The sequence below is a fragment of the Marmota monax genome, unplaced genomic scaffold (assembly GCF_021218885.2).
Source record: "Marmota monax isolate L192 unplaced genomic scaffold, Marmota_monax_Labrador192_F-V1.1 WCK01_AAM20220418_F8-fsc00013, whole genome shotgun sequence".
In the NCBI taxonomy this organism is placed as follows: domain Eukaryota; kingdom Metazoa; phylum Chordata; class Mammalia; order Rodentia; family Sciuridae; genus Marmota; species Marmota monax.
Genome location: NW_026692202.1, coordinates 18,700,234 through 18,723,649, shown reverse-complemented (window position 1 = coordinate 18,723,649; position 23,416 = coordinate 18,700,234). Strand labels below are relative to the sequence as shown.

The 23,416-nt window shown below is 39.5% G+C and overlaps 1 protein-coding gene across 9 annotated transcripts in view; it reads right to left on the bottom strand.

Moving 5' to 3' along the window:
- The window catches only part of Bach2 (BTB domain and CNC homolog 2), a 337,701-nt gene that overhangs the window by 150,256 nt on the left and 164,029 nt on the right, over positions 1 to 23,416 (bottom strand). The window lies entirely within an intron of this gene.

Sequence of the window (23,416 nt, the reverse complement as noted above, 5' to 3'; positions counted from 1 at the left end):
CCTCCCTTCCCCTCCCACCCCTCTGCCCTATCTAGAATTCATCTATACCTCCCATGCTCCCCTTCTCTATCCCACTATGAGTCAGCCTCTTTATATCAGAGAAAACATTCGCCATTTGGTTTTTTGGGATTGGCTAACTTCACTTAGCATCATCTTCTCCAATGCCATCCATTTACCTGCAAATGCCATGATTTTATTCTCTCTTATTGATGAGTAAAATTCCATTGTGTATATATGCCACATTTTTTTTTCTCCAGTCATTCACTGAAGGGCATCTAGGTTGGCTCCACAGTTTAGCTATTGTGAATTGTGCTGCTATAAACATTGATGTGGCTGTGTCCCAGTTGTATGCTGTTTTTAAGTCCTTTGGGTATAGACCGAGGAGAGGGGTAGCTGGGTCAAATGGTGGTTCCATTCCCAGATTTCCAAGGAATCTCCATACTGCTTTCCATATTCATCAAATAATTGACTTGTAAAGTCTGACATTTTGTTTCTTTGATACCTTAAATGTGTTTATTTTAAAATTAGCAATATTTATTTTTCTGATGATGAATTAATATGTGCTTATTGTAGAATTTGTGGAAAATATGGAAGGTATAAAATAAAAAATTAAAGAGTAATGGCAACGTTGGCACCAGTGAAATCACTAGTGATATTTTGTTGTGTGGGTCCTTAACCCGTAACTCCTGGGGGTGGACACAGTTCAGAATTTAGATTATTTCTTTTAGATTTTAGAGAGTATTGTGATGCAACTACAACTCATTACATATTACCCCAAGGGATTCTGGAGTAGCACCCTTAATAAACACATTGAATAATTCTGTACAAAAATAGAGGCTTACTTTTAGTAAGTGGGATAAAATAGTGCCTTACATTAGTTCAGCTCAGGTTTTTCTACCAAAACAATTACAAATAACATAATGTGACCAAACAACCCCCCAAAGTTTTTGGCTTTAGAACTGGGGACAAGTTCTTAGAAGATAGAAGATATGCTCCTTCATTGCATAGTTGCTTGGCAATTGTTTTATAGAGCAGACAAGGGATTGTGGATCAGTATTCTTTTCAGATACACAAACATATTCAAGAGCTTTGTTTCAACTTTTTAAGTTTAATTATGAAATAAAATGTAAGTTATATGAATGCAAATATTTTCCTAAGTTATTAAAAATCACTTGCAAACATGCTTTCTAATATTTATGTGATTTTATACTCTACAGAAATGCATTTTATTTGACTATTTCTTTCAGTTTTAGAATTACAGGTTTTGTGTTATTACCAATTTCACTTTGAGGGATATATCTGACTATCAGATTTGTCTAAACTTCTGGACATTTTCTTAGGTGGCTTCCTAGAGAAAGAATTACCGAGTCAAGTGGCTTGAACTTTAAGGGTCCTAATGACCTTCTAGAGAGGCCACATGAATTTACACTCTTCCCAGAAGCATGAGTGCCTGATGAATTTGCTAATTCCCCACTTTATTATGGACACAGAAAGATCCAGTTGCACCCCACACATCTTTACAAAAGTTCTAATCAGTGATGATCAAACTTAGGATATTTTATTTTATTTTTTCTCAGACAGACGATAAAGAGCATCTTGCTGTTTTGTCGTATGTCATTTGAAATGGGGTTAATGTAAGTTCACCACTGAGTGGACCTCATTAGGCCCCACTGAGTCAGAGGTGCACAATGGGAAAGTCATGACTTGCCTATACAACTTAACATGGAAGGGGTGTGGGAGTATAGACATAATTCACATGTTACCAATGAGAAGGAAACCACTGATTGTGGGCTGAAGATTCAGCTTCTGCAATCCTGAGGGCTTTGGCTTCCTTTCTTTTCATGTTTTCTTCTTTTTAGACATTATGCTGTTCCTTAGCATGGCCTCAGAAACAGAAGGAGATGTGAAGACAAAATCAATTACACACACTAATAATGATGGCTCACCTTCACATGTGTTTCAATATGCCATCTCTGGTGCCATTTGTCTTGCACAGGTTAACTCATTTAATGTTGGGTGCACTGGGATAAGAATAAGCGGCTGGCGAGTTTTGAAAGTATGTGCCCACTCATCAGGCCTTCTTATGCCCTCATATGTTTGAAGGAATGTGAGCTTTGTTATTTCAATGATCTATTGGAGCCTAGTGTTTTATTACCATGACGCCACGTCTGACTGTAAATCATGAATGATACTTTCCCACTCTTTTGCTAACACCATCTATAGCTCCTACACAAAGCAGAAAAATGGTGCAAAGTCCAAGAAAATTGGAGATAAAAGTAAACTCACTGAAGGTCCTGTATTGGCATGAAGTGCATAATAGAAAGATGGGAGACTCTTACACAATACAAAACAGGTGTCCATGGAGAGACATGGGGGCATATCCATGATACATATTTTAACATGCATATACACGAATGTATTCTTCCCAACAGTGAACACAAATTAGGATTGCAACAGCAGGGCTTTCAGCCTCAAGTCCCTTTCCATTTATAGATTTTTCTAATAAGCTTTCTTTCTTTCCCCCTTTATATATATGTGAACTTACAGAATATTTGGTGTAGAGAATGCCACAATTTTCATATGCTAATAAGAGAAAATTAAAACATTTTTTTTGTTATATGGAATGAAATAACCTCACTCTTTCCCTTATCTATAAACTCAATTTCTGCACCACATACTATAAAATGGCTAAGGTGTAAGGGGAAGGGGTTCAAAATGTTTCAACTTTACTCTGGAAGTGAATTAAATTTATCTTTCCCAATAGTCTCACTTAAAAGTAGGAATTGTTTCTGTTAAAATGATCCAAAGACCAAAGCTGTATTGAGAAGTGGACCATTTCCTTCACTGTGGCTTCTCCATTTATAATTTAAGAAGTATTCTCCTGAAAATTGGGTATCAAAGTAGGTAAAATGACTTATAAATGATTTTTCTTTGCCACAATCAGATGTATGGTTAATTTTCTAAGCACATGAGGACTCTAAGATGTGAAAAATAAGGTGGTAATAGAGGAAATGACTCCTCAAAGAGCCTACTTTATTTTTTTAATTGCTTGGGTGGGGGAAAATCCAAAAAAAAAAAAAATCACCACTAATAACACAAATGCTTTCCTGAAGCTCTTTAGATCCTCCAACTGTATAATCAGTATTTGTAAAGCTAATTACAAATTTGGATACTCTCATTTTAAAAATATACTTCAAAGCAGCCCACTTCTGTTTCAATGCTGAACCAAAGTCTGTGCAATTGGCACATTATCAAAGAAAAATAAATAAATAAATAAAGTGCATCACTGGAATAAAGTTACTACCTTCAGTGTCACTAAATCTTGAATGCCACAGGCTAAACACTAGTGATGCCACATGGTTATGTTATCTTACGTAAAAAGAGTGTGCAGCTTTCCAAGCCACGAGAGATGTACAGCTTTCTGCTCACACTAGCTTTTTTCTGTTACGTTGGGCAGGTGACTCACTGCCTCGGAGCCTAACACCTCCCACAGGTTCTTGTGAGGATTAAATGAGAATGTGTACAAGAGTGTTGACACACACGGAATTCTGGGCATCATTTTTCTTTTTACTAACAATTTTGTGAGGTATAAAGAAATCAAGCTATTAATCCCCATTTCACAGTTAAGGAAATGGACAGAAAGATGTTGCAAAACCAAACAAATAAAAAAGTTTCACATTAGGAGTTTTATGTCTGCATCAGCCACAAACTAGATGAGTGACTCTCAGGGACTGGATTTATTGGGTAAAATAAGGAGGCTGGATGAGAATGGTTATAAGGTCTTCTTGAGGCCAATGGTTCTGTGATGTGAATCTAGACCATAGCAGTGATAGGGGAGGGGAGTCTCTGGAAAGACCCTGAGGAAGTGGTGCCTCCTAAAGGTGCCTCCTAAAGACATGAGGCTAAAGGCAGTGCCCACCAGTTCAAGGCCTGTCGTGCTGGGAAAGCAGCCTTGAGTAGTCTCCTACCCCTGGGGCATGGGACAGACATTAACTTACTCATTTGGTGGACTGAAGAGAGGTTTGGAGAATCCTAGAGAAATGGCTAATACTGCTGGGGCATAAGAAGAACGTAGTGGAGGAGCTTAAAACAGCAGGTCTTTATTAACTCATACAGATATTTTACTATTTTAACAACTAGTGTAGCTAAACAAATTTGTATCAACTGAACGACAGTCTTGTCAACAATATCAATGTTATCTGGCTATCGGTCTCAAAGAGACAGCCACCTCGGTGGGCTACCTATCTTTCGTAGGTTGAGTTCTAGGGGCAAGAGGCATAAAAGGGCTCTTTGTATTGAGTGTACTTTACAGTCACATGGGAACTTCACTTTTAAAAACTGAGGCCATTAACTTAGGCCACTATTAATACTCTAATGGTGCTGTCTAATACCACTTTCTGTGCTGATGGAAACACTCAACCTTCGTACTTTTCCATTATGGTAGCCACCACCCTCATGTGGCTGTTGAGTACTTGAAATTTATCTTGTGTGAATAGGAACTGAATTTTAACTTTAATCCATTTTAAGTAATTTAAACTTAAGAAGCCACATGTGGTTAGTGGACAATACAGCTAAATAGATTGCCTCCTATCTTAGCTTTCTTGGAGGTATGTCAGAACCCAGAAGCCCACAGGACAACACCTGACATATTCATTCCACTAGGACTTACTGGCCTCTCCCAGGCTCTGTGCACTGTCTAGATGTCTCAAAACAATGGTGAGTACGAGAGCCATGGACACTTCCTGCCCTAATGGCATTTTAAGCTAGATTGATTTCCAAAGACCTCACAAACTCTTGAAGTGGCTCACCAGACTGCTCTTAGGAAAAGGTGGGTGAGAACATATGGTAATGCTACACTAAGCATGAAAGCACTGCTTTTTCATTTCTTCATATTTACTGTTAGAGAAGCCAGGGGAAAGTTTTAAAAGAGATAATCTGAATGGTTACTATTCATTCACTTTCAAGTAAAGTGCCTATCCCAGATATGGGAAATTATCTGTATGTAATTCCCTCTTGTATAATCTTGAATTTACTTAACAGCAAAAAATCAGTGGGAACTGCATTCTTAAGCTAAGGAAAAGCAAATGGCATTTAATTACAACAGCAGTCCTAAAAAAGTACAAGAGGGTCTCCAGCTGCAAACAGTGGGCAAGGGAACATTTATACCAATTAGTTGTGAAATGATCAGGTTTTCTAGAAAGTACTTCTTGTACAAATAAGGCTGATTGCTCTCTTTATCCCTACCACTCAACTCTTAGCTAAGATTTTCTTAGTGGCTTTAATAGGATCTGATGAGCACAGTCCTATTTGCTTTTCCCCAGGAAACTACAGGTGGAGGTATTTCTATCTACACCATGAATCTAATACTAGTAATATAATTTCTAAGAAATACAAAAGTGGTTTGATGCCCTTCTGATTTCCAATATTGCTCCCCATGTCTCTTCTACCCTAATCACTTCTTTCTACCTTACTGGATTTCAGAGTGATGTGAAGAACACAAAAAACAAAATATGCAGAATACTGATTTATGTTTTTGTTTGAACCTTAATTCACATTTGTCTAACTTCAAGGACAGTGACATTATGCTTTTAGATACAAAGTTGTTAAACTAATTCTCTCCAATGTATGAATATCATCACTTGAGGTAAAAGATTCACTAAGGAAAAAAACCTGATATTGCCCAATGTCCCAAATGCAATGGTACGTGGATGACTCCAGTAAGCTAATCTGATTTTCTAGCTTCAAATGCCACATCTGCCTACAGTCAGACTATGATTTTGGGGGTTCACAAATGACTCCTCCATATGTACACACACACACACACACACACACACATTCCTTCACTCTTCCCCTCTGGATTGAGTAGAAAGATAAGTTATAGTGGTCAGAAAACAAAACGAGAGTTCAGAACTTAGTTCCAAAAGCATTTAGAGACTATTATCTTCCAGAAAAGGTGAAATCTCAAATATTTTGCTGGTCACAAGTTGTATAAAAGTATTATCAAAATTTTAACAACAGGTTTGCTGACAGAAATGCTACCTCTGAACAGCCATGGAGTCTTTATTCACATTTAGAAAGACTAAATGGAGTAGTCACACACCATCTTATGGCCAGAATGGTTTTAAAAGGAAAGGGGTAAACTGATGTTAATTTTTTTAGGAAACTACAGAGATGGATTTTTAAAATATACCTTTCAAATTATTTAGACAGTCATTTGAATAAAGAAGATGACCTCTGAATCATAGATCTTGTGGGTTTTGTTTTGCTCTACTGGCATGGGAAGGCGATAAAAGGAAATGTACTTTTTTGTTGCAATAGAGAAAGAAGGGGGAAAGATGAGGACATTTAAGACAGGATGGAGACAATTATTTAAGATAAAAAAGAAAAAAAAAACCTCTGAAAGTTTCCACTTACACATTTCAGGTGCTGGGACCTAGTTATTCTAACTGGAGAACCATAGTTAGAGAATTTACTTCGACATTCAAGGTATTTATGTTCTCAAATAAAGAATTCAGAGTTTCACCTCTACCATAAAAGGAGGGCACAGTCAGAGCTACTTGCTATTAATAATTCAGAAAAGAGAAATAGCTAAAAAGAAACAAGTTTTGAAAATACCTCCCTTGAAATATTTTCGGGGTTCTTGTAGATTCCGCACATAGTGAATGGAATACTAGCTTTTTAAATGATGCATAACCATCATCACCATAATTTTTCTTTATTGAAAACTTCTAATTGTTAGGAACTGTGCTGGAAACTTTTACAAGTACTATTAGCCCATTTGGTGGAAGAGAAAGCCTAGGCTCAGAGAGGCATAGTGCTTTGCCTAAGGTCATAGTGCTGGAGAGGCAGTACCATGCCGTCTGAATCCAAGCTTGTCTGACTCTAAAGAGAACTCTCTTTCCTACACAACAGTGACATCCACTACAATTTGAAGGGATTGCATTGCTCTCCTGAGAGGAAACACGACCCAATGTGCTATCAGTAAAATATCAAGGGAATGTCACAACGCTGCAGGTCCTACAATAATTTAATTAGGTACATAAAAATTAATTGATTGGGTAGTTAGTACTAACAGGATTATATTTCATGAAGTGTATTACAATGTATAATTTTTTCCTATTGTAGTTTCTTAAATAGCACTATCAGGCTCTCTTATTAAAAGTAGCCTGGACTGTTCTGTAAAGGTGAAATATAAGCTATGGCACTTGTGCTTGGTCTCTGGACACGGCAATGAAAACACATCATATCAAGTATCTCATTCTGGGTTCCAATCTCTGAAAAGTGCCACCATCCCTGGCAAAGCTTAACAGAAAATGCCTGAAGCACACTCTGAGGTGGTATTGGGGGCAGGGGCAGCTTTAGGGCTCCTGTACCATATTTTCCATCCTTACTTTAGGAATTATCTGTGGTATCAGACAGCCAGTGACTAAATTCCGGGAAGGAGGTAGATGAGTGTGTGTGTTGGGGTGTCTTGTCGACATTAGTGAAGGGGAATTTCTAACACAGGGATGGCATCAGCAGCTTTATCACTAGGCTGGATTTGTGGAGGGCTCTCCGCCTCCTCTCTGAGAACTTCACCTCTGCTCTGCTCTACTATCCAGAAAAACTTGCCAAGTCCAAGCCTTTTCTGGGGAGTTGCACATGACTGCCAACCTCATCTGCAAAGGCAGGTGCTCTCTGATTTCCAGGTTGCATGGGTGTGCTGCCAAGTAGGTCTACAGTGTCTCACACAAGTCAAGGTGCTGCTGGGCCAACCCCGCATGAAGCTGGTGGGGTCCACGCACAGCTGATCACTGTCACATGAGTGAGGGCTACAACAAGTTGGACCAAGAACCTTAAAGACAAGTGAGACATGAGGCATCTTACAGAGGTGAGACGCAGCTGTGCCAGCCAAAAACCTAGGAGTTGTCTTTAATCGCCTCCTTCCCCCCACCTGGAAAGTCTACTAGTCCCTCAGCAAACATCATCAATTCTACCTTCAAATGATATCTGAAATCTGTCTACTCCTCTTCATCTTGACTCCATCAACCATTATGTCTCACCTGGCCTGCCACTATTGTCACAGTAACTGGTCTTTCTGTTTTTAATTTCTTCCTGGCAGGCAGGTGTCCCTAAGACCACTGCTGGGCAGTCTCACAGGACTCAGCATATGTTGTACTCATGGGTATGATTTCTTACAGCAAAAGGATGCAAAGTAAAAGCAGCCGTGGGAAAAGGTGAATGGGAAGGAAACCAAGAGAAAGTTCCCCAGAGTCTTCTCTCAGTGGAATCACACAAGTCGTCCTTGACTCCCTTAGCATCAAATTATAATAAGTGTACAGTGCTGTTAGAAGGAAGATCGATAGAGTTTCTGTGTCCAAGGATTTTACAGATAGCTGGTCATTAAGGCACCTTTTGCCAGAAACATACCAGAATTCCAGGATCCCAAAAGGAAAGCAGGTGTTCAACATAAACCACATGGTTGGTACAAATGCTTTAAAACAGCACCACTATGAGTTAGAGAATGGTAAGGATACTTCTGAAGTCCAGGCTCCAGATGCCAGCCAAGTGCCCTGTTGGCAAGCAGGCCTTTGGAGGGGCAGCAATCTCAGGGCTGCTATGCTGACTTTTTTCCTGCATACCCTACTATAATTTATGCTCCACATAGAAACCAAAGTGATCCTAAAATTTAAAAAGTTATGTCACTATTCTTTATAAAATCTCAATTTTTTCCATTGATCTTCAAATAAAATATGCCCCCTAATTGTTCTTCACCTTCTTTTACCACCCTCTCTCACTTCTTGGACTTTGACCATGCAAAGCCCTTGTCTGGCCTTGCCCTTGCTATTTCTTTGCCTAGACCCTCTTTTCTTCTCTCTTGGCCTGGCTGGTTACTTCTCTCCCACTGTGTCTCCTCAGAGACATCATCTCTGTTAATGATCTCTGTTTTCTCCCTAAGAGCCATGTATCTCTCTGTTGGGTTCCTTTGAGGGTCATCAAAATCTATGTGTTTATTTAGTATTCATTCGTCCATCTCTCTCCCAGACCTATGAGAGACCTATGGTGGCAGGGATCTTGCCTCTCTTGCTCACCACTAAATGAATGAAGACCAAGTATCTGCAGGGTGAAGTGATAGATGCATATAGAGGGGACAAGAGAAGGAAGACACACTGCCCTAAGGATCTGCCTGCCTTCACTGGCCTTCAAATCTTTGGCCACATCTTATCTATTCCCAAATTTAACCCTGTCGGGAGACTGAGCACATATTTGCCCTTGGCCTTCCTCCCCAGCTGCCATCGCCTGCCATGGCCTCTCCTTTCTCTGAGAAGCCTCTGTTTCCTGCTCCTCCTTCCTCACAAGATGAACTCAGCTTCTCCCTCTGGATTTAGTTTCTTTGTTCACACCACCATGTGCCTTGTAACACACCCATAGTGCTTAATCTTGCTGTGGTCACATAACCTTCAGAGAATCTGGGGCTGTGGCCCAGGGTCCTATGTACCATAACCACATGGCACTGGCAGGGCCAACTCCAGTCTTGCTGCAGACCCTGAAATCGTCATCAGGCTCCTCCTGCACTCTCTGTCCTGAGTGCCAAACCCCTCTGTCCCTTCTGCCCTCTCTCCCACATCCAAGTCCATGGATGACTCCCGGCAGGCTGAGGAGGGCAAGAATAGGAAGCAGATTACAGGAAGGGTCAGAAGCAGCAGAAGCTGCTGTGTCCACAGGGAGAGTTTGTGGATTATGCTTGTCCATGCGGCATTTTCCACTGTTTTCCAGATTTTTTTTTTCATAATGAATTTAAACCATGGATCAGGAGAGCTGAAAGGGACTTTGAAGATCACCAGATCCAACCTCCTTTTACTGATAGAGACAGAAGTCTGAGCAAAGATCAGAAGGAGGGAGAAAGAATTTTCAGTATTTTAATATTTAAAAGTAAATTTTACTATTTAAAACCTCTTATAAATAGTAAAATCAAAATAATATTGAAGATAGCCAAATGAAACAAAACAAAAAAAGAGTATGAAGGAAAAGCAGGTAGAAAATAAATTTTGGCAGTTGCCTCTAATAAAATCTTTCATACAAATTGATTCTCTGTGACATAGTCTTCATTGGTCTCTTTGTCTTGAAACTGGAAATGTGAGAATGTTGGTCACCAGGGGTAAAGGTAGCCTTTGTTGCTTCTCTAAGTTCTGGACTAGTTGAACCACTTATAAAAATCATATGTAAGCCAAGAAATTACAACCTTCCATGTCTCCTCCATAAAAGGACAACTAAAACAATATTTCTTAGAAAGACAGACATTGTTTTCATTTATTTGTTTGTAGCAGTGCCCTATGTCTAGAGGGAGCTATCTCCATCATTCCGGTCTGTTTCTAAGCAGGGTTTGAAGGTGTTGGCACAGAGCACAGAGAGCGTCCCTTAGTTATTCAGCATTCAGTTTGACTCCACAATATATTTAGCAAGACGACAATTTTTTTCCTTCCCTTCTTGGTTTAATGACCTCCAATGTACCAACATCCTGTCTTACCTAATCCCCTAACAAGTTCTATCAAATGCCAGGACTGAATCAGACTGCCCTGCAGGCAGTGAGATCATTCACTAAGAATTCATTTTTATTCCAAAAATGACGAGTGCCAGACCATTTAACATAATCTATCACAGAGCCAGAAAATTAGCCTAGCATTCTAAATAATTTTTTAATCTTTTTACTTTCATAGATGCTTTAAAACCGTGATAATATTCTCCCCAGAAGAAAGGTACACACATACAAAACATTTATTTCCATACACTATTTGAGGGTTAGAGAATCCTTCAATGTCTATCTAGGGATTCCCTAAGAATCCATGAACCCCACATTAAAATTCCCTGTAAAAGAACTTCAACAGGGGCTGGGGCTGTAGCTCAGTGGTAGAGTGCTTGCCTAGCATGCGTGAGGCACTGGGTTCAATCCTCAGCACCATATTAAAAAAAATAATAAAACAAATAAAATAAAGGCATTCTGCCCATCTACAACTATAAAAATAAAATAAAAAAGAACTTCAACAAGAGTTGACTCTGCTCCCAGGCCCCTGCACTGGCCCTGGTCCCTGAAGCATCATCTCAGGGTGACCTCCTTTGGTGCCACTGATCTCTACATGAGAAATGCCTTCTCTGGTTTCAGCTTCAGGAACACCACAACTTGGCTTCTGGTCAACCCCCCTGGCAACACAGCTATGTCAAGTCAGCTGGTCACCCCAGTCTATGCCACGCTGGCCCTGCCCTGACGTTCTTTCTTTCTGCTCTTCCCTTTGCTGTCTTGGATCCTGTGGTCCCCGCCACTTTCGTGTCACTTTCCTTGTTAATCTTTTCTGGCATTCTTTACCATTAAAAAAAAATTAAACCTTATTTTTTTTAAATCATAAAGTAACAACTTTCCCTTGTATTTAATCCTTTGCCTTTTCCCCAAAACATCCTTCAGCCTTTCATATCTTTGCCCTTTGAGAATAATCTACTGGCCCACACTTAAGCAGAAGGTCTGGTCATTCTCTGTTCAGCCTGGGCCTGGGTCTCCCCTTTAGGAGCAATGTGGTGAAGTGATGGGGAACCGGCCTGATGTCAGACAGACTTGGGTCTGACCCCAGCATACTAGCTGACTGGCCACGAGGAATTCTCAGTTTCCCAATGTGCAAAAACAAGGGTGGTAATACCTATCCACAGGACACATGCCCAGTTAGCAGTGGTGTCCATCTCTTGCCCCTCTAACTCTTCATATGTGGGACTCAGCATACACTGCCTTTAGAAGCAACTCCTGCTGCTAATGTAGCCAAGACCATTTATATTTGGAATGTTAAGTATTTTTAACAGGATTCCTAAGATATAATTCATATACCATAAAATTCACACTTCTTTAAAGTGTACAATTCAGTGTTTTAGGGGTATATTCAGAGTTGGGCAACCATCACTACTACGTAACATCAGAATATTTCCATAACCCCAAAAGAAAGCCCATCTCTATGGCAGCTACTCTTTGTTTCTTCCTTCCCCCAACCTTTGGAAACCACTAATCTATTTTCTGTCTCGATGGACTTGCCTATTCTGCACATTTCATAAAAATGCAATTTTTACGTATAGCCTTTTGGGTATGGCTTGCTTTTATTTTTTATGATGTTTTTAAGGTTCACCCACAATGTAGTCTATTTTGATATTTCATTTCTTCTTATGGCCAACTAATAACTCGTTGTATGCATATAGCACATTGTTCATCCATTTGTCATTTGATGGACATTTGATTGTTCCTACATTTTTTGGCTATTATGAATGTTACGGTTTGAATATGAGGTGTCCTCCAAAAGCTCCTGTGTTAAGGCAGAAATATTCAGGGGTGAAATGACTAGATTATGACAACCATAACCTGATCAGCTCATCCTAGTTCCAAGGCACTAACTTGGTGGTCACTGTAGATGGTGGGGTGTGGCTGGAGGAGGTGGGTCACTGGGGGCATGCGCTGGATGGGTTCATCTTCCCTGTAGCTTCTTTCTCTCTGCTCCCTGGCTGCCATAAGCACAACAGTTTACCTCCACCATGCCCTTCCACCATGATGTTTTGTCTCACCCCGGGACCAGAAGGATGAAAGCAGTCAGCCATGGACTGAACTGCTAAAACCATGAGCCAAGATAAACTTTTCCTCCTCGAAGTTGGTCTTGACAGGTATTTTGGTCATAGTAATGTAAAGCTGATGAACACAATGAATAATACTGCTATGAGGATTTATGTATAGTTGAACATATTTGAACATATGTTCTTAATTCTCTTGGATATGTCTGGGAGATTGCTGGGTGGATGGTTAATTTTTTTGGTGAGTTTGGCTAGGCCATGATAGCCAGGCCAAAGGTATCTGGATGTTGCTGTGAAGATATTTTTAAAATGAGGTTAACATTTACATGAATAGTCTTTAAGCAAAGCAGAATCTAGGTGGGCCTCATTCAGTTAGTTGAAGGCCTCAAAGCAAAAAGACTGACATTTGTAGGGAAAGAGAATTCTGACAGCACTACCTTTGAACTCAAATTGCTACATCAATTCTTCCTTGAACCAACAGGCTGCTGGCCGATCTTGCAGATTTGGGGCTTGCTATCCTCCACAACCAGGGGAACCAATTCCTTAAAATAATTCTATTCTACGGGGCATGGGGGTGCACACTTATAATCCTAGCATCTCAGGAGGCTGAGGCAGGAGGATCACAAGTTTGAGGCCAGCCTGAGCAAGTTAGCAAGGCCCTGAGCAACCTAGTGAGACTCTGTCTCAAAATAAAAACAAAAACAAAAAATTTAAAAAGGGCTAGGGATGTGGTTCAGTGGTTAAACACCTTTCAGTTCAATCCCCAGTACTAAAAACAAACAAAAAAACTATTCCCTCTCCCCCTTTACACACACACACACACACACACACCCCTACTTATTGGTTCTATTTCTCTGGAGAATCCTGATTAATATACAGGGATATATGGTAACTCTATAATTAACATTCTGAACAACTTCCAAATTGTTTTCCAAAATGACTGTGTCATCTTACAATCCCATCAACAATGTATAAGGGTCCCAGTGTCCCCACATCCTCCCCAGCAATTATTAATATTTACTTTAGATTTGAGGCATCTTGTTTTTATTTGTTCTTTTTTTTATACATGAGTGTAGAGGATATTTTGACATATTTATACAAACATGGAGTATATCTTATTCTAATTAAGATCCCAGTCTTGTGGATGTATATGATATTGAGATTCACTGTGGTGTATTCATATATGTACATAGGAAAATTATGTCAGATTCAAATGTCCATCAAATGACAAATTATGTCATATTCCTATTCCTATCGCTCCTGCCTTCCCTTCATTTCCCTTTGTCTAATCTACTGAATTTCTATTATCCCCACCCTTGTTATTGTGGATTGGCTTCTACAGATCAGTGAAAACATTCAATCTTTGATTTTGGGGGATTGGCTTATTTCACGTAGCATAATAGTCTCCAGACACATCCATTTACTAGCAAAAGTCATAAAGACCTTCTTCCTTATGGCTGAATAATATTCTGTTATGCATATATACCACAATTTATTTATCTATTCATCCATTGAAAGGCATCTAGTTTGGCTCCATAGTTTAGCTATTGTGAATTGTGCTGCTATAAACATTGATGTGGCTGTGTCACTATAGAATGCTGATTTTAAATCCTTTGAATATATGCTGAGAAGTGGATAACTGGGTCAAAAGGTGGTTCCATTCCTAGTTTTATGAGGAATCTCCAAGCATAGTTTTGAATTGCATTTCTCCAACCACTAGAGAGGTTGAACATTTTTTCATGTATTTGTTGACCATTCGTTCTTTTTCTTCTCCTTCCTTTTTTTTTTTCCTCCTTCTCCTTCTGGGGATTGAACCCAGGAGCACTTAACCACTGAGCCACATCCTCATCCCTTTTTTATATTTTCCTTAGAGACAGGGTCTCGCTAAGTTGCTTAGAAAGCCTCACTTGCTAAAGCTGGCTTTGAACTCATGATCCTCCTGTCTCAGCCTACTGACCAGTTGGGATTAAGGTATGAGCCACTGTGCCCAGCTCATATTTCTTCTTTTGAGAAAGGTCTGTTCAATTCCTTTGTCCATTTATTGATTTGGTTATTTGTGGGTTTCTTTCTTTCTTTTTTTTTTAGTTTTAAGTTTCTTGAGTTGTTTGTATACCTGGTAATTAATGCCCTATCTGAGGTGCAGGTGCAAAAGATTTTCTCCCATTCTGTAGACTCTTTCTTCATACTCGATTATTTCCTCTGCTGTGAAGAAGCTTTTCAGTTTGATGTCATCCCATTTATTGACTCTTGATTTTACTTCCTGCACTTTAGAAGTCTTGTTAAGTAAGTCGGTTTCTGAGCTGACCTGTTGGAGTTTTGGCCTACATTTTCTTCTAGTATGTGCAGGGTTTCTGGTCTAATTCCTAGGTATTTGATCCACTTTGAGTGGATTTTTGTACAGGGTGAGAGACAAGGATTAAATTTCATTCTATTACATATGGATTTCCAGTTTTCCCAGCACCATTTGTTGAAGAGGCTACCTTTTCTCCAGTGTAGGTTTATGGCAGCTTTGTCTAGTATGAGATATCTTAATGGGGGGTAAAGTGGTATCTCACTGTGGCTTTAATTTGTGTTGGCCAAATGACTCATGGTGTTGAGCATCTTTTCATATACTTACTGGCATATGCATATCTTTTTTTGGAGAAATGCCCACTTTAATCCTTTGCCCATTATTTAATTAGGTTATATGTCTTTTAAGTAATGAGTTGTAGGAATTCTTTATGTACTCTGGATAAAAATATTTTTTTCAGATAAATGATCTGCAAATATTTTATCCTTTTCTGTGGACTGTCTTGTTAATTAATGGTTTTCTTTATGTACAAAAGGTTTTAATTTTGATGAAGTTTGCTTTGTTTACATTTTCCTTTGTCCTTTGTCATATTAGCATTTCTTTTGGTGTCCTAAGAAACCACTGATGTGTTCAAGACCAAGACTCATTTTTAGGTTTTCTTCTAAGAGTTTTAGAGTTTTTGCACTTACATTCAGTTCTGAGTTAATTTTTGTATATGATGTAAGGTAGGACTTCATTTTCTTGATTACTGTAGCTCTGTAGTATGTTTTAAAAGAAAGAAGCATAGACCTCCAAATTTGTTCTTCTTTTCCTAGACTGTTTTAGCTTCTCTGGGTTCTTTGCATTTTCATATGAATTTTAAATCCAACCTGTCAATTCTATAAAAAAAAAAACTATCAGAAATTTTGGTGGGGATTGTGTTGAATATGTATAGTTTGGGTAGTACTGCCATCTTGACAAGTCTTTCAATTTATGAACATTGGACATTTTTCTACTTATTTAGGTTTCCCTATTTTTTTCATAGCATTTTATAGTTTTAAGGGTTCAAGTCTTACACTTCTTTTTTAAATTTTTTAAAATTTATTTTTAATAAATGATAGCTGAATGCATTACAATTCTTATTGCATGTATACAGCACAATTTTTCATATCTCTTTGTTGTATGTAAAGTATGTTGACACCCAATTCGTGTCTTCATACATGTACTTCGGATGATGATGTCTATTACATTTTTCACTGCTTTTCTTAAACTTATTCCTGCATGTTTCATTCCTTTTTGATGCTTTTATAAATGGAATTTTTTCTTAATTTCATTTTCATTTCTAGTATATGGAAATAAAATTAGTTTGTATATTGACTTTTTAATCCTGTATGCTTGTTGATTTTGTATATTAGTTCTAACAGTTTTCTGTATGTGTATTTTTGTGTATGTGTATGTGTGGTGGGAGGAGCGTTGAAGTCTTAAGTATTTTTAAATATTGTACAACACAAAAAGATTCTCGTGTTGACTCAGGACTAAATTGCACTATAAATATGAAGATTTAACATTGCTAATCTCCACATTTGGCATTGGGTGATACTCCTGCTTCTGGATCATGGTCTTGGTGGTGTCCCTACTCTTTCTGACTGCCCAAATAATGAGGTGGAGAGATGCATTCCTGACTCTCAGGGTCCATGGTGAAATATGAACCTATTTTCCATAGAATGGTGTTATAAAAAGTCAGGTTATCAACCACATTAAATCTATTCATTTGGGCATCATTAGGTGAGGGTGCCACAGGGTCCAGCCTTGCCATTCTCAGAGTAAGAGAACTTAAAGGCTTATTTCCATGAAAATCCAAATTCTAAATGAGCTTTGAGTAAACTTTACAAAATAACTATCCTGAAGGCTTCCTACGGGTTTTCATGTAGATACCTCTGCTAACCTACTTCCTCTTTCCAACTCAGGGCAGACTCCCAATGTACATTACTTTGAGGGACAGGGGTGGCTATTTTCACAAGAACCGCTAAATTTGACACATATTACAATTTTTTTTTTTTTTTACTAGACAATATCTTGTTTCAGGTTGAAAACCTGATTCCCAGCCAGCCAGCATTCAGAGATCTACTTTGCATCTTGATCTGTGAGTCACCCATCTGAGCACGCACTTGCCCAGAATACCCAGGCATATGAAAGGATCAAAATATCACACTTTGATTGATTCAGAAAGTTATTTTCTACCACCATGCACTCTGAGAGTTTCTATACTGCATCTGACTAATTGGGGACGTGTAGGAACAGAGTGAACCAGGAGCTGGTGCAAGGAAGACCAGTCTCTCCACTCAGGCACCCGGATCCCTGGGAGTCAAACCCTTAGCTCTCCGTGTTAAGGCATCTACAGGATGCTCTCCGAGCGTAATCTGGGTATCGGAGTCATCTTTTGAAGGGATCCTGGTATTTCGGTTTGACAAAAATCGAGAAACATTTTAGAAAGAAAATCGGATTTGTGTATACATGAAGAATATTCCTGAAAAGAAACTCTGTTACGAAACTGAAATCTGGAGACCGCGGTGGTGCTAAGTTGAGTCATCAGTTCCCTTTACACCCTAATAATCAACGGCACTTTGATCACAATGACTGCTCTGGGTGATGCTTTTTTGTTTGCTTTTTTTGGTACTTCCTTGTGTAAACAGGTTGTCTCACTATCGTCTTGCAAACATGTTTACATTTGGGGGATCATAGGGAACATCTGTTAGGAACAGATTTCACGCTTTTCTGTCAACTTAGGGAAATTTGAATCGGATTTCTTGGTAATACAAAACAACAACAACAAAAAACTCTTGTAGAGTTCAATGAAGTTCTACTGGAAGGGGGCTTGACAGGCCACTGTGAATGCTCTTCACATACATATATAAAAATCTGTCCTGAACACATCCAGTTGAAGTACTTAGAAAAAGGCATTAATTATTCTCCATTTTTAAGATGGGAACAGTGAGGGACAGAAAAGTTAAGTGGCCTGGTCAGAGCCCAAGAAGGTAGCAAAGGGGACAACATCACCTCAGACCTGTGGATTTACAAACTGACCTTGCATCATTACCCTGAAAATTCTCAGGAATCAAGTGTCCGTTGATCCAAAAAAATGTTACAATTTCTCACCACTTAATTGATCTCACTTATTCTGGAGAGAGCAAATGAGGGGCTGGTTGACAAACCCTAAAGTCCAGTAGTTTCCTTGTCCCAGTCTTGAGTTGGAGGCTGAAGCATGTGAGTGGCAGGATCAGGAACAAAGCTTGCAGGAGAAGATGAGCAACAAGAAGACTTTGGGCAAAGTTCTCCTCCCCAGCATCCATGCTGAGCCTGCTCTTGGCATGCCCTGGGCATGGTGCTCCTCCTGTGGGTGTGTCGACCCATCAGCCCTTAGAGTCTAGGCAGGAGTGGTCTCTGTGTGATGAGAAATAACTGCTGTTGTGATGGAAGAGGAGGTGGAGAAGATTCCCTGTAAATACTTCACAGGCAGCACAGCCCTTTGACCCAGGGAAGGAGGTCCCGACTTTCCTTCAGCCAGGTCAAGAAACCTCATCCCCCAGCCTATCATCTTCAGTTCATGCTCACCCACTTCAATGCTTTAGAATTTTCCACTCAGCAGCACCAATTGGGCTTCCAGGGTCAGTGGAGGCCTCTTCCCTGGGTACTTCCTCCCCTCGCTACACCACTGAAGGGCAAGCGAATGGACAAGGGCAGCTGATTAGAGATTTAGCTGTGTCTTAGTTGTGTGGGTTGGAAGTCCATGCAGGCATCAAGTTCCCTGCAGGATGATGAGTGGGGGAGTGGGAAGAGAAGGAGCAGGAAAGAAGGAACAAGGTGACCCCAGCTACCCCAAGGTCACCAGTTTCCTGGAAAAAACTCTAAGAGGCCTGAGAATTCTAAATTTAAACCTAGCCTTATGAAGGTCATTGTGCCGAGGCAAAAGGACCACAAACATATTTTATGCAACCAGCTTGTTAGTTTAACATTTAATATTTAAACATATGGCACACAAGCTTCAATCGTGTGCCCTTGTCCTAAACTGTACAAATGTTACAAACTATACACCTGTCCAGGTGCTTGTCCTGGGCAACCTGCAGACCCAGGAAGGCAGTGGTGCACTGTGCACACCCAGGGTTGCCAACACTGACCCTCTGGGTAAGCAAGGGAAGGGTGCTGGAGTCTCCTAGAATATTAAGGTGCTCAGAAAAGACTTCCTTCACTCTTGTTTTGGGAAGACTGTGCTGAACAGGGCTTAGCCAACCAAGCCTTTTCCTGTTGGCTGCGCTACAGCCAAATTTATCAGGGTCTAGCTATAGATGAACTAAGCAAATCTTAATCTTTAAAAAAAAAATAATCACCTAATACTTTCATCTCTTGTGGTTTCTTTTTCACATAATACTTCGTAACATACTTATCAGCAGCCTATTGAACAACTTGATGGGACCAGTGGGAATGAAACCCAGAGCAGTTATACACATCAAGTAAGGACCAAAACATAGGCAAGAAAATAAAAATACCAACGAACGTTGGGCTGAACTGTAAGAAATAATTAAGTAGCTGTACATCAAATACATAAATATGATTCATTTTTAAAAGCCCACACATGTTACACCCACTTTCTGGAGTTTCCCAAAGTAATTTAAAACTATTTGATGTTGCTTCCTGTTTTTCAGTCCTTTTATCTATCTATGGGGGTGGCAATTCTACTGTTTCCAACTGAATGAGAAGAAAAAAAAAAAGAAGGATAGGGTAATTTTCCTGGCTTTACTTACCAAAAGTCTGTTTTTAAAAATCTATTTTTTAGACTTTCCATTCCAAAATTTGGGGCCTTGAACTTCAAAGTAATTATTTGCAATGTACCCCATATGATAACCATAGGTTGCATCAACGTTTTCTCTTGGAATTAATGGACCTCTTGCATAAAGTTTGTGCTTCCTGTTCTCTCTGCAGCTTCCCACTAAAACCACTGATCTTCAGTAGAGGGAGAAGAAAACTCAGGGCAGAGGCTCACTGGCCTCAGTCTATGTTTAATACATTTTTCTTTTCTTCCTCCAGACAAGGACTAGCCAGGACAAGATCTCTTCATGTTTTGAAGCTAAAGGTTAAAAACAAAAACAAAAACTAAAATATTTCAAAGACATTTTATTCCATAAAATTATCTCCAGGTACCAAAAACAGCTCAGACACCAAGATCAGGGAGCAAAACCTCAGCACTCTGTGGCAAAACGTCTGCAGTGGCTACCTCTTCTCATTTGGCTTTCATAGCTCATTATTTTAATCAAGGAGATGACTGATGAAAAGCAAACCTACACATTTCCTTTTTATTTAAAAGATAAACCTAATTTTTTTCCCATGAAATAAATACTTCATAGGGTGAGACACATTTGGGAATTAGCTAATACAAAATCCACCATCAAAGGCTTGACCACCAAGTGGTTGATGCTGATTCAACACCTCTAATGAGAAGAAAGGTCCCATGACTCCCACAGCCAATCCATTTTGGAGAGTTATATGCAGCATACCATTACATATCATCATAGAGTTCTCTTTGAAGGAAATCTGCCCCTTTGTAGCCCAAAGACACTGTTTTGCCTCCAGGGCAACCAGAGTGAGGCCAACATGCAGACATAGGGGTACAAGCATGGCGGGATACCTTCTCTTCACACAAGCCTTTTCTCTGAGTTATTATTTCCAGTTCATTCAAATATCACTTGAGACCTGGTTTCAAATATGCTCACTGTATTGTCCTGGGCTATCATCTTTTGAAACAATTAAAGCTCTAAATTTAAAAATAACCATTTCACTTTATCACCATATCACAGCCAATATATACACACATCAAAATGTGATCTCAAATAGCAGTTTCAACAGTGAGGAGCAGACAGAACCTTCTATCACTTCTTAGTCTTACAATGCAGACCACAATTTTGTTGTTCTACAGCTCCATCACAACACTGAGTATAGGACAGAGCTTGTAGAAATAAGACCCTCCAATAGTCATATGTTCCTGTTGCATTTTATCTCCCACCTTCTCTATTTTTGACATTTTTTAAAAGGAAGAATACTATCATAATAGGTCTTAGCACTTATTCCTATTATCAAATGTCAGCTTGTCAGCTTGTTCAGGTCTATTCTCTCTCTCTCTTTTTTTTTTCCTTTTTCTTTCTTCTGTTTATCTGTACCATAGTAAAAGGAGCACATGAAAGAAAGGTGAGCTCAAAGGATTTTTTCTTTCTTCTCCTTCTTTCATTTTTTTTTTTTTGTAAGTCATGAAATTTTACCAGACTTACAAAGCAGTAGGCAGTTAGGGAGAAAACAAACCCAGTAAACAATACCCTTTAGGAACTGGCTCCATGTGTATGCTGTGTTGAATCCTGCTCAGTACATTCTGAGAGGAAACTCTGAATAAATATTTACCATATCTATTTATTTCTCGTACTGAGAACTATCTAAGACAAGAGGATGTTTAATGATGAAACAGATTTCAGGATTTCTGCTCTACGCAGTGTCCTGCCCATGGGGAGAGGGGTCTGATACAAGTCCCAGCCTCATAATGAAACCAGACACAGTTCACTTCCTTTTTTCTTAAACCACCCCCTCACCTGGGTGATGTCTTGAGATGACACAGAGTTAGTCATATATCACTAACTTGAGATAATGAAGGGAATGATTGGTATTCACTGTCATTAACAATAATAGTATTTAAAATATCCTCCCCAGGAAAATGGACAGCATTTTCATGGGATAGAATATAGCCCTGACGAAGCTTCCTGCTGCAAGTTGCTCTCCAAAGGAGAATGTAGACATTGCAACTCCAGAACCATTTCCTCTTCTAATCAGCAGCACAAGGAGAGGGCTGGAAGCAGCCAGCAGAGATGAATGGGCTACACTTCCAGGGCTTATTACTGAAAGTTAGCAACAGAAAAAAATCACAAGGCACTTTTTGTCTAATCCCCCAGTTTCTTTAGGCTTTTGAGAAACAGCTCAATGACTGGATCAGTCAGAGGAGGTCAAAGCACAAGGTGTTTATCAGGTGGACTATGCTTACTTACCACAGCCAGAGGAAGAACACCAAATGGTTGGATCAGTGCAGAATGTCTACCATCTCTCCATGAAAACACCACCCAACTACCTACCCAACCAAATGCAGAACCTAGGCTCTTGCTATCATTTGAATATGGTTTGTACACTGAATATGGTGTTCCCTCTCATGTTGAAATTTAGCCCCTAGTATGAGATATTAAGAGGTGGGATGGGGGGGACCTGAATTAGTAATTAGGCTCTGCTGTTGTAAGTGGATTAAACCAATAGTATGATTAATGGGTTAATAGATCAGCTATAAAAATCAGTTTGGCTATGTCTCTCACACTCCTCTCTCTTGCCCTATGATGTTCTGTGCTACCTCAGGACTACCAGCAAGAAAGCCATCACCAGATGTGGCCCCTTGATCTTGGACCAGAACCACGACCCTTTATATCTTACCCAGTCTGCAGTATTGCTTTATTAAGAAAACGGACCTGGACAGCCCTTCTTAGGGTCCCAGAACTTTCTTCAACTTTAACTGTTTCTTATTTTTAACCCCTCTGTCCTCAATAAAAGGGTTATCAGCCCCATTCTTGGGTTATTTGCTCCTCCCTCTCCTATCAGGCATTAGTCACTATTCCTGAGCTTTGGATTCCATCCCTTCTCCCTCTCTTAAGCAATCTGTTCCTAAATTTGCCCTCATTCTCCCTGTGACCCCTCCACTCTCCACCATTTCCATTGGCATATATGTATGTTTAACATCTCCTATCTTAAAAATCTTTTCTTGAACCTGTAGCTTCTTCTAAATAGCATCCCCTTTCTCCGACCCTGTTTTGAATGAAAACCTTCAAAAGAGTTGTCTGTACTTCCTGCATTATTTTCTCATTTCTCTTTTTTTCCTTAACCCATTTTAAGTAGTTTTTTTGTGTCAATCAGAGAAACTGATTTTTAACAAGGTCACCAATGATCTGTCTTGACAATTTCATGTTCCATTCCTTCTTCCCATCTTACATGACTTCACAGTATCATTTGACTCTGTTGCAACTTACTTACTTCTTCTGTTCTATTGACTTTTTCTTACACTTCAAGGTGTCACACTGTCCTGGTTCTCATCTATCTCACCTGTGTCTGCTTCCTAATCTCCTCTGATCCTCCTCTAAATGTCTATGTGCCTTAGAGCTCCAGCCTTGGACTTTTTCCTCTTCTCTAATCACACTTGCTCCCAGGTCTGTGGCTTTCATTACCTGTATGATGAGGACGCCCACATTTATTAAACCTCACTCTGACCTTTTCCTTCATTTCCTACTTAGCATCTGTACCTGTATATTCAATGTGAATCTCAAATATAACATGGCCAAAAAAGAATTCTTGTTTTCTCTCTCCCTTCAAATCTGCTTATCTCTTGTCTAGATGCTAAGGAAAAATATCTGAAGATGAATCAAAGAGAGTATTAAGATTCCCATCTGCCCTACCTCCACAATACATCTCAAATTGAACCAATTTTCATTTGGTGTTTCTCAAATG